The sequence below is a fragment of the Tachypleus tridentatus genome, chromosome 13 (genome assembly GCF_004210375.1).
Source record: "Tachypleus tridentatus isolate NWPU-2018 chromosome 13, ASM421037v1, whole genome shotgun sequence".
In the NCBI taxonomy this organism is placed as follows: Eukaryota; Metazoa; Arthropoda; class Merostomata; order Xiphosura; family Limulidae; genus Tachypleus; species Tachypleus tridentatus.
Window position 1 is genome coordinate 199,653,949 of NC_134837.1, and position 12,284 is coordinate 199,666,232.

The 12,284-nt window shown below is 34.2% G+C and overlaps 1 protein-coding gene across 1 annotated transcript in view; it reads left to right on the forward strand.

Moving 5' to 3' along the window:
• Nucleotides 1-218: 218 nt before the first annotated feature.
• The window catches only part of LOC143236627 (SCY1-like protein 2), a 96,782-nt gene continuing 84,716 nt past the window's right edge, over nt 219-12,284 (forward strand). The window contains exon 1 of the mRNA XM_076474970.1: nt 219-355. The gene's annotated coding sequence lies outside the window, so the exon portion shown is untranslated. The remainder of the gene's footprint in view (nt 356-12,284) is intronic.

Here is a 12,284-nt window from a genome sequence, read left to right on the forward strand (position 1 = left end):
TTAACTTCGAACTTATTTAGTGATAATTATTCCCTAATGAAATCTCTGGGTCTCAGCATCTCTGCTGTTGGCCGATCGATTTGACGTCATGGGACTTGCAAACTCCTCAATGAACGCATTGCCTGGAAAAAGACACGCATGCGCATCTCATGAAAATCAACTGGTGACTTAAATGATTGCAACACGTATTTTGTTTATATGTTAAACCAACTGTGGCGCTGCGGTCTTCGAAAGCTATCTTTGTTCGCTGTACGAGTTCGTCCATCCTCGAGCAGGTAACATGCGACTGATCAGGTGCTGTCGCTGCACGCTTGCAAAGGACGAAGGCCCAGAAGTCTCAAAGAACTAATCACAGGTGAGTCATCGTTAGTTTCTATGGCGACCATCCAAGGCTCTAGGTTTAGCTGCTTTCTGGTATGCGTTTCACTTCCCTAAAATCTTAACTTGTTATATCAATAACTTCTACAAGAAAGTTCTCGAATCAGCACATACTATGGTTGTACTTCACACAAACATCTCCAACTTAAAAATAAAAAATTTTCACCATGACAAACAAGGGGTAATTTTCTATATAGATACATTTTATGAATGTAAAACTGTTACCAAAATTTCAATGAATCTCTGTAATCATATACATACCTGCTAAACAAACTTCAAGCCAAATTTCACTCTAGTGAGCAGGAAGAAACCTATTACCAAATATCAAAACTTGCTTGTCACGCACATATATTTATATATATTTGAAGGTTTTACCACGTATCACTGTCATTATCTCTGTATGGTTCTATGATTGTTTCCATCACTTCTTTATTTTTAAAAAAGTGTCTTAAGTTATTAGGTGATGGGGAAAAGACGCGAGCTATAAATTATAAGATACTTTCCAACAATATACGTCATACTAATAACAACTTTATCCTATACTGTTTATAAATCATGGAAAGGTTGTACAACAATACACGTCATACTAATAACAACTTTATTCTATACTGTTTATAAATCATGAGAAGGTTACCGAACACTATACATCATACTAATAACAACTTTATCCTATACTGTTTATAAATCATGGAAAGGTTGTCCAACAATACACGTCATACTAATAACAACTTTATTCTATAGTGTTTATAAATCATGAGAAGGTTACCGAACACTATACATCATACTAATAACAACTTTATCTTAAACTGTTTATAAATCATGGGAAGATTGTACAACAATGTACGTCACGTTAAAAACTCTTCATTCTAAACTGTTTATAAATTATGGGAAGGTTGTACAACAATGTACGTCACGTTAAAAACTCTTCATTCTAAACTGTTTATAAATTATGGGAAGGTTGTACAACAATGTACGTCACGTTAAAAACTCTTCATTCTAAACTGTTTATAAATTATGGGAAAGTTGTACAACAATGTACGTCACGTTAAAAACTCTTCATTCTAAACTGTTTATAAATTATGGGAATGTTGTACAACAATGTATGTCACGTTAAAAACTCTCCATTCTAAACTGTTTATAACTCATGGGAAGGTTGTACAACAATATACGTTATATTAAAAACTCTCCATCCTGAACTGTTTATAAATCACGGAAAGGTTGTACAACAATATACGTCATACTAATAAAAAGTTTACCCTATACTGTTTATAAATCATGGAAAGGTTGTCGAACAATATACAGGGTGGCTCGTAAGTCCCTACCTATCCATATATCTTATGTATCCAGTGTATCTGTGTGCTGTCCCTCATTCTCGCTGCATAATATACCCACGTACGTGTCACAATACGCTCTTCAAGTGTAAATGGGCTTACATAGGCCATATTTCTCTGAAAAAAAAGAAACAAATTTATAATACATGCGTAATATAATGTAATAACATATGGATGGGTAGAGATTTGCGGATCACCCTGTACATCATACTAATAACAACTTTATCTTAAACTGTTTATAAATCGTGGGAAGGTTGTACAACAATGTACGTCACGCTAAAAACTTTCTATCCAAAACTGTTTATAAATCATAGGAAGGTTGTACAACATTATATGTCACGTGAACACAAATAAATGTAAACTGTTTATATAGTTTAATTATTTTAAGGTTTGATAAAAAAGTATAAATTTCTGTTTCTAAAGTTGATATTAAGCTGTAAAGGATAGTTTACAATTACTTCTAAAATGTTTAATTTGTGGGAAGTGTTATAAAGTTACGGTAGATCCAACTATTCGTTGGTAAAAGAGTAGTCCCAGAATTGGCTGCCTTCCCTCTAGTCTTAGACTATTAAATTAGGAACGGCTAACGCGGATAGCCCTCGTGTAACTTTGTGCAAGATTCAAAACAAACATAGAAACTTCATTTCAATACTTTTAGTTTAAAATACGTCACAAAGTAAACTTGATACGACATTACGATGTTTTGTATAACGTGGGTAACAGGAAAATACATGCAAATATCTATATGTTTTTAAAGTCAGAGACGTAGAAAACATAAGATACACTGTTTTACTGTCTTTTAATATCACAGACAGAAACCAGGTTTAAAATACATTATTCGTGTGCTAGCTATATAGCAGAAGATTAAATTAAAATACACGGTTACATTTAATGTCTTTCCAATCGACACACTCAGTGTCTTCTCTTTATGAAGTCTGAACAAAACATGACCGTGTAATTTGTAATCTGAACACACACTGTAATTTCTGGCTCTCCAATTGGAAATGAAGTTATTTATTTAACCGATATTTAGGGCTGCGATGTAATACTTCCAACTTCTACAGCTCCACAGCCTAAAGGGTCAGAGGTTAGACACCCCTTGGATTCAAATGTAGTCATCTTTAAGTTTTAACTACTGTTCAGAAAGGGACAGTTGAGTCAGCAGCAGTCGCAACATGCGTTTTGTCCACATAACGAGATTGACCGTCATTCTTATAACGCACTTAAGCTGAAAGTATAAAACCTGTTCAATAGTATAGTGTCGCGAACCTCTCATGTAAAACAAAAACAGTAAAACTTATCTAAGCTATAAAACTGTTTAAATCTTTTCCAACATCGGTGAAATCTATACGGTAATGTATAAACGTCTGAATAAACACAAAGGCATTGCTAAATCTAATGGATTCCGATGTAATTATAAATGGCTAATAAAAACAAAATGACTAAGTTTCTTCATCTTGCCCCCAGTGTCACAGTAGTATATGTGTGCGGACTCGCACCTCTAGAAACCGAGTTTCGACACCCATGGTGGGCAGAGCACAGATAGCACATTATGTAACTTTGTGCTTAACTTCAAACAAACAAATAAATTCCCCATCTTTCTGGATCGTTAGTGCATATTACTTTTTGTTACTTTTTTATTTATGATGACCACACTGTGTTTTATTTCTGTTCATCAATAGGCTCAAACGTTATTCGTAATACAAAGTGTCTAAACTACATAAAGAACTAAGTCTTCTCAGTATTTTATGAAAAAAGTCTCGGTTTTAATCAGTTCTTAACATGAAGACAAAATAACTGGATACTGCAACCAAAGATGGACGTTCTTCGTAACTTATTGATTAGTATGTGAATATTAACTTTGAGACCGATCTGATTGTTGCAAAACGGAGCTTGAAGGCTCGTCATAGGCCTTCCTTATAGAGTTTCTGCTTATAACAGATTTAAGGAGTATTAGGCCTTTACTTACCGTCTTATTTCCTTTGCTAAGAGTATTAACATGCTCAATACTGAAATTAATGCGTCCAGGCTTTTTAGAAAAAGTTATATTGCTTTGTCGTAGCAACACCTATTACTCTCCAAGAAGTTATTCGGTTTGATAATTAGTCAGCCAATAGTATTAAGTCTTTTAATATAGTCTTCTAATGGGAAATCGGTATGTCTGCAGAGTTACAATGTTAGGAACTAAATTTCGAAATAAGTGGTGGGAGTACAGACAGCCTCTAAATATCTATGATAATGTATTTAATAATTTATCAATGTTTAGTTTAACACATACGATAATAATATTTCTTTTATGGCTACTTATCATTCGTATCTATAACTTTATCACTATTCCATTTAGCGCAGATAGCCCTCTTGTAGCTTTGCGCGAATCAAAAACAAACAATTTTTTGGGGGGCTTTTATCCACTGAATTGATAAAAATATAACAAAAATAAACAGTTCGAATAATTATATTCTCATGCTTTGGTGCGTTTGTTGTTAAACTTATAGCTACGTTATTGACTGTCTGTACTCTAGGGACCCGGCATGGCCAGGTAGGTTAAGGCGTTCGACTCGTAATCTGAGGGTCGCGAGTTCGAATTTCCGTCGCACCAAACATGTTTGCTCTTTCAGCCGTGGTCACAGTATAATGTGATGGTCAATCCCACTATTCGTTGGTAAAGGAGTAACCCAAGAGTTGGCGGTGAGTGGTGATGACTAGTTGCTTTCCCTCTAGTCTTACACTGCTAAATTAGGGACGGCCAGCGCAGATAGCCCTCGAGTAGCTTTGCGCAAAATTCAAAAACAAAATAAAACAAACAAAATATGTACTCTGGTCTTTGCAAGTAACGAAACCTACATTTTAGTTTTACCTCTAATACACCAGGAGTTAATCTAATAGAATTGTGTATAATATATTACTGGTGTTGCTAATCTGTTGTAAAGTGTTCAAATAATATATTATACTGTAAAAGAAAGAAACTACAAGCAAATGTAAGTTCTAATTACAGACACCGAAATCTATAAGCCCACTTATCTTAGGCTTAATATTAGTTAAGCCTTTATTAAGTACGGCCTATTATCGATAAAGACATAAATTAACACTGTAACTTGTGTACGTTTTTGGTTTTAGTTTAGTTAGGGCTAAACTTTACTGTACTTAACACTATCAATAAATAAAGTTAGTATTATTCTACGATATAACGTCAGATCTTTCTAAAAAACTTTGATACATTTTTAATATTCCGATGTATAAAATGCCTATTAATGTATATTTACATCCGTTGAAATGGAATAACCACGTATGCGCATTTAGATAGTAAGCGTGAATTGTTTTTACGTAAGACAAAAGCAGTATTATTATTATAGATGTAAACAGTTTGATTGTAAGCTCTGGAAGGACTTTTTTTTCTAAGTAACCATCTTTGTTTAACATATTTTTGTGTCTGTTTTCCGAAAGTATTGTAATACAATGTTTCAGGATGTCAACGTAACATACAACAACAATAACCATCTTGGGTATGAAGTAATAATAACAATAATAGTGTTGGCACTAAAAAACTTAGGTTTCATTGATAATAAATGTATAAACAAGTCATATCAACACCTGCTTTAACACTGGTTGTTGCTGCAGAGAATGTGTTTCACACAAGATGGAAAGTGTAAAGCAAACTTCCAGTACTGTATGGTTTACCATTGTTTCTTCTTGACTTTACAACTTAGCATTGATCATGTATTATATTGTATAGTTTACCATTGTTTCTTTTTACTCTACAATTCAGCATGTTTATGTATTATATTACATGGTTTACCTTTGTTTCTTTTTTATGTCTGTTTCATATCGTACGATTTAGCGTTATCTATCTATCTATATATATGTTATTTGGTTTGTTGTATTTACGCAGTCTAAACATTTCTATATGGTAATTCTTTATTGGTTCTCTTCTGACTTAACCAGGAATCTGGAAGTTAAAGACCTTTATCAGATAGCGATACTGTTAGTGAACAGTTAATTTAAATAAAAAAAGGAAATTAGATAATTAGTGTAAAAAGATCGATAATTTAAATCAGATCATTAGTGTAGAAAAAATTATAATTTAAACCAGGTCATTATTAAAAAATATCGATAATTTAAATCAGATCGTTAGTGTAATCACTATTGAAAAATATCGATTATTGAAATCAGATTGTTAGTGTATAAACATCAATAATTTAGTAATCAGATGAAAGATATTTATCTATTCTTTTGTCATTGAAAATTATTGAGTGAAAATTATTCCTCAGAAATTCGTAGAGACATTTGCTCACTAAACATACAGAGACAAATGGGTAGATAGACAGTAGAAAAGTAAACAGATAGATTGATCTAGTTGTTAGTTTCGTTTTAATTATTTCTGAAATGTTGACGTTACGAATATTGCTCTTTAGAGTGGTTACACCCGGGAGGTGTTGTAATGTCATTGTTCCTGTACTAAACTTCCTAGTTTCTGTACATCCCATTATACAGACTTCGACTGAAAGGTTTTGTGTGAGAAACTCGTGGTATCGATCATTCCTCCCCCTTCTTTCAAGCCTTTAAAAAAATCCTCCACCACATTATGATCCAAGTCACACACACACAAACAATGTTGTATAATAAATTACGTTACTTTTACACTCAAAGGTTGCTTGGTATGGCTTCCATTAATTCTTGGTAAACTGTTGTGACATAAATATAACATAAAAACACTGACCATAACACTAGACGAAGTGGTTTCACATGAACAAAAGGAGTCCGGAGAAACAAATAGAGTACACAGTATTCGTGTTTCCTCTTCTTCTGAGGTTTAATATCACAGGAAAGGGAGAGACATCTATTTTCTTTTCACAACATTTTTTGTAATCTAACTTTTAGTACGTGACCATCGAGCAAAGTCACTTGGGAATTGTTACATTTTCGTCTGTTCACCAAAGCACAACTCACTGTGCTTAAGAACAAAACAGGTGTCAAAACATCCTGTTAATTACAGCAGGTATAAAGTACAACTTATTGTGCTAGAGAATAAATCATATCTTAACACACACTGTTAATTATGACAGATATAAATAAATTACAACTCATTATAATTAAGAAGAAGAAAAAAACAGATGCCAAAACTAATTAGAGCAGATATAAAGTAGAACATATATAGGTATCCATTTGTGGTATGATTAAACTAACCTACTAATTTATATATCAAAGAAAAATATTTACACAATAACCTTAAGTTTCATTGAGATACGAGCTCTTGCTTTTTGCTTATTTTCAGCTACTAGTTACTGCGTTGTACTACTGGTTCACGATTTATTGACAAATTTTTGGTATCATTAAGGCAACGCATTAACATTTTTCATTGCAAGTAGTACTGTTTAGTAACCTGGAGAAGGTTCCTAACAACTGTCATAAAAAGAGATCGAATCCTACCAGAGTTCCAGGCGGAGCGTGCTTTATCTTGGCAGTACATTCAGATTATAAACCCGCTTTTAAATTCCAAGTAGAGATACAATTGCTCAGTTTACTAAAAAATACTAATTAGGTTTATGGAGAACAAAAATATGACTTGTATATAATTGATCCCGGGAAATGTTGTGGAAGTCGATAGCTTTCAAAGAGAATAAAAATAGACTGCTAAAATACTAAAAGGTTTTTAATCAGTTTTATATCGGATACCCTGGTATAAGGCAACGTTAGTTAAATGAAAGACATGATACGAACAAGTAACTATAAAATTATGGTTGGTTTTCGCAGCTAAATCTATACTTTACGCTATACACGTGTCGACGTTCCGCAGCCCATAACATAAATCGATATGTTTTTATAAATGTAAATAATACAGTTTGTAGTCAAAAAAGAGTTATTAGAAACTAATTACCTTCGTCAAAACACCATGAAACGTAAATTAATTAGCATATGCCGTTGTAAAGGAAAAAAGACAATTTGATTTGTTTTTCTTACCTTTCTTTTCAACAATTCAAAGGCAAAATATTACCAACTATTCTGTGTTTACAGTTAAGATACTACAAAAAAAAATATTTTGGTTATTGGACTTCACACAGCTGGGATGAAAAGACAAACGTTCAATCCCACGCTAAGACAGTGGTGTGTGAGGCCTACGAAGACGGAGAAGCAAAGTTATTTTACCACCAGTCCTAGCCTAACGTGAATAGTTTAGTAATTTCCGATAATTTCGTGTAATATTATTGCACCAGTGTGTGCGTCTGTTGGGGAAGGGAGGCTTTCACGTTAGATGAGTCACTAGACAACAAGTGAATCTATAAGATTTGGAAATGAATTTCCGTCGCACCAAACATGTTCGCACTTTCAGCCGTGGGGGACATTATAATGTTATGGTCAATCCCACTATTCGTTGATAAAGGAGTAGCCCAAGAGTTGGCGGTGGGTGGTGATGACTAACTTCCTTCCCTCTAGTCTTACACTGCTAAATTAGGGATGGTTAGCGCGGATAGCCCTCGAGTAGCTTTGCGCGAAATTAAAAAACAAACAAAGCACTCTTACAGGTGGAACTAAGTTAAGTCCGTCGGGACCTTGAAGTGTGAACTATCTCATCTATATGTGTATGTATTACACTGTATATGCTGACCGAACATATTCTACACATTCAGCCGGGAGGGGCATAATAGGCGTAACACTCAATCCCACTGTTCCGTTAAAAGTAACTGTGTTGGCTACTACTATTGCATTAGTGATGGTATAAATCTCTCAGCCCGCGAGTTGTATAAGGTGACGTTCCACTTGAAAATACGAAATATCTATTTTTATTGCGTCCTATAGGTGGAATAACGGAAATTAATATTACTTTGCTTCACAAATACTACTAATGTTCCAAAAGAATTGACGAATATAACTGTACTGGTAGTTCATATCTTCTGACAACTGAAGTATATAACTGTACTGGTAGTTCTATATCTTCTGACAACTGAAGTATATAACTGTACTGGTAGTTCTATATCTTCTGACAACTGAAGTATATAACTGTACTGGTAGTTCTATATCTTCTGACAACTGAAGTATATAACTGTACTGGTAGTTCTATATCTTCTGACAACTGAAGTATATAACTGTGCTGGTAGTTCTGTATCTTCTGACAACTGAAGTATATAACTGTACTGGTAGTACTGTATCTTCTGACAACTGAAGTATATAACTGTACTGGTAGTACTGTATCTTCTGACAACTGAAGTATATAATTGTACTGGTAGTACTGTATCTTCTGACATCTGAGGTCTATAATTGTACTGGTAGTTCTGTATCTTCTGACAACTGAAGTATATAACTGTACTGGTAGTACTGTATCTTCTGACAACTGAAGTATATAACTGTGCTGGTAGTTCTATATCTTCTGACAACTGAAGTATATAACTGTACTGGTAGTACTGTATCTTCTGACATCTGAGGTATATAATTGTACTGGTAGTACTGTATCTTCTGACATCTGAGGTATATAATTGTACTGGTAGTTCTGTATCTTCTGACAACTGAAGTATATAACTGTACTGGTAGTTCTGTATCTTCTGACAACTGAAGTATATAACTGTACTGGTAGTACTGTATCTTCTGACAACTGAAGTATATAACTGTACTGGTAGTACTGTATCTTCTGACAACTGAAGTATATAACTGTACTGGTAGTTCTGTATCTTCTGACAACTGAAGTATATAACTGTACTGGTAGTTCTGTATCTTCTGACAACTGAAGTATATAACTGTACTGGTAGTTCTGTATCTTCTGACATCTGAGGTATATAACTGTACTGGTAGTACTGTATCTTCTGACATCTGAGGTATATAATTGTACCAGTGAAAACCTGATCTGTCAATGATTTAAGTAATATTTAATAATTAGAATTCACTTAATTATTCTAATTCATAACATAAAAATAATTGTCAGTGAAAGTTGACGATATATATATATATACCATATTGACAATTAACACATTCATTACATCCCAGCAGGCCTGCTGCGCCCTGGTATTAGGCGAAAGGCCTTACCGGTCCTAGACATGGCAGCTGTTGTGTGACTGACATGTTATTTTTTGTTTCACTCGTAGTTTTTTTCGAATTCTTTACCATTTATTCACAAAAGAGAAGTGATGAAAATTAGACTAAACCATCGTACTTACACTGGCTACCAGTTATTTAAAGACCTGTCTATGTAGTTACATTGTTTACCACTTGTACTACAACCGGCGGTTTTAGTTACATTATTTACTACTTATACAAGGACCGGCGTTTGTAGTTACAATGTTTACCATTTGCATTAGAACTGGCTTTTGTAGTTACATTATTTACCATTTATACAAGGACCGGCGTTTGTACTTCCATTGTTTACTACTTGTACTACAACCGGCGTGTTTGTAATTATAATATATATGTAAAAACGGCCTGTTTGAGTTGAGAAATATTTTTACGTAGAGGAGCGAACAACGTTTCGACCTTCTTCGGTCATCGTCAGGATCACAAAGAAGAACTTCTTTGTAGTTTCTTCTTTGTGATCGAGTAAACTACAAAGAACTTCTTTGTAGTTACTTCTTTGTGATCCTGACGATGACCGAAGAAGGTCGAAACGTTGTTCGCTCCTCTACGTAAAAAAAATTTCTAAAGTAAAACGGACCGTTTTTACATATATCCTTGTGCAAATTAATTGAAACAAATGGTCATTTTACAATATTTTCAGCATGGCAACTAGTGTAGGCTCGCTGGACCCACTGATTTCCTTTAATAGTCATTTTTTTCACACAGTCGGCGTCATTAGCTGTGTTTTGCAGTACGGTCGATCTATTTTTGGGATATATGACAAAATTTTGAGGAATATTACGTCATTTGAAATTGCGTTAGAAGGGCAAGAAAACCAGTCAAAAAACAACTTCTTACCAACTCAATGAAGAAAAAAACGGTATCAATGGGGTCTGAAATACAAGAACTGGACGCAAGAACAATGGAGGAAGGTGTTATTCAGTGACGAGACTCATTTCTTCGTACAGGGTCAAAGAAGTCTGCATGTTCGCAGATCTCCAGATGAGAAACTTCGAGATTCTCACATCAGTCAGTTCGTAAAATATCCCTTGAAGAAGATGTTTTGGGGCTTTTTCAGCTACTATGGCGTCGGAGGCTCACATATCGTAAAAGGTATGATGCGAGGACCACAGTACGTCGAATTTTTGCAGAGAAGAGTCGTTCCAGAATTGAAAAAGAGATTTCCAGATGGATCTGGCATTTTTCAGCAAAATTTGGCTCCGTGCCACACATCGAAACTTGTGAAGAATTTTATGACTACAATGCTAACAAAGGTGCTGGAAACTCTCCCGGACTTAAATCCTATTGAAAATCTTTGGGCGATTTGTAAAGAAAGACTTCAAGTAAAAGACTGTACTACGAAAGATAAGCTAATTGAGGCCATAATTGAGATGTGGTACCGCCGTCCAAAAATTAGTAAAGATTACAGTTAACTCGTGGACTCGATACCAAAGCAGATTAATGATCTTCTGAAAAATAAAGGCGGTCATATCATGTATTAATTTGTGAGTAATGTTTGGATTCTCAGAAATAAAACGCAAAAAAAATTGAAAAATCGTAATTTTCCGTCTTATTTCAATTAATTTGCAAAAGGGTGTTATATTTTTCTCTACAAGAGTGGGTTTTCTCGACATCACTGATTGTAATTACAATGTTTACTACCTATACAACAATTAGCGTTTGTAGTTACATTGTTTACCACATATATTAGAACCGGCGTTTATAATTACATTGTTTACCACATATATTAGAACCGGCGTTTATAGTTACATTGTTTACCACTTTTACAAAAATCTTCGTTTGTATTTCCATATTTACCACTTATACAAAGACCTGTGTTTGTAGTTACATTATTTGCCACTAAAGGAAGGATTGGCGTTTGTAGTGACATTGTTATCATTTATAGAAGGACCGGCGTTTGTAGTTACAATATTTACCACTTATACAAAACCTGCGTTTCTTGTTACATTGTTTACCATTTATACAAAACCTGCGTTTGTAGTTACAGTGTTTATCATTTATACAAGAACTGGTGTTTGCAGTTACATTGTTTACCACTTATATTGGAACCGGCGTTTGTAATTACAATGTTTACCACTTACATTAGAACCGGCGTTTGTAATTACAATATTTACCACTTACATTAGAACCGGCGTTTGTAATTACATTACCACTTATTCAAAGACCGGCGTTTGTAGTTACATTGTTTACCGCTTATACAAATACCTGCGTTTGTAGTTGCATTATTTACCATTTATACAAGGACCGTCGTTGTAGTTGCATTATTTACCACTAAAAGAAGGACCTGCGTTTGTAGTTGCATTATTTACTACTTATACAAGAACCGGCGTTTGTAGTTACAATGTTTACCACATATTCGAGCACAGGTTTTTGTAGTTGCAATGTTTATCACTTATACAAGGACTAGCGTTTGTAGTTGCAATGTTTAACACGCATCCAAAGATCGATGCTTGTAATTATATTGTTTACCACTTATACAAAGACCGTTGTTTGTAGTTTCAATGTTCACCAGTTACA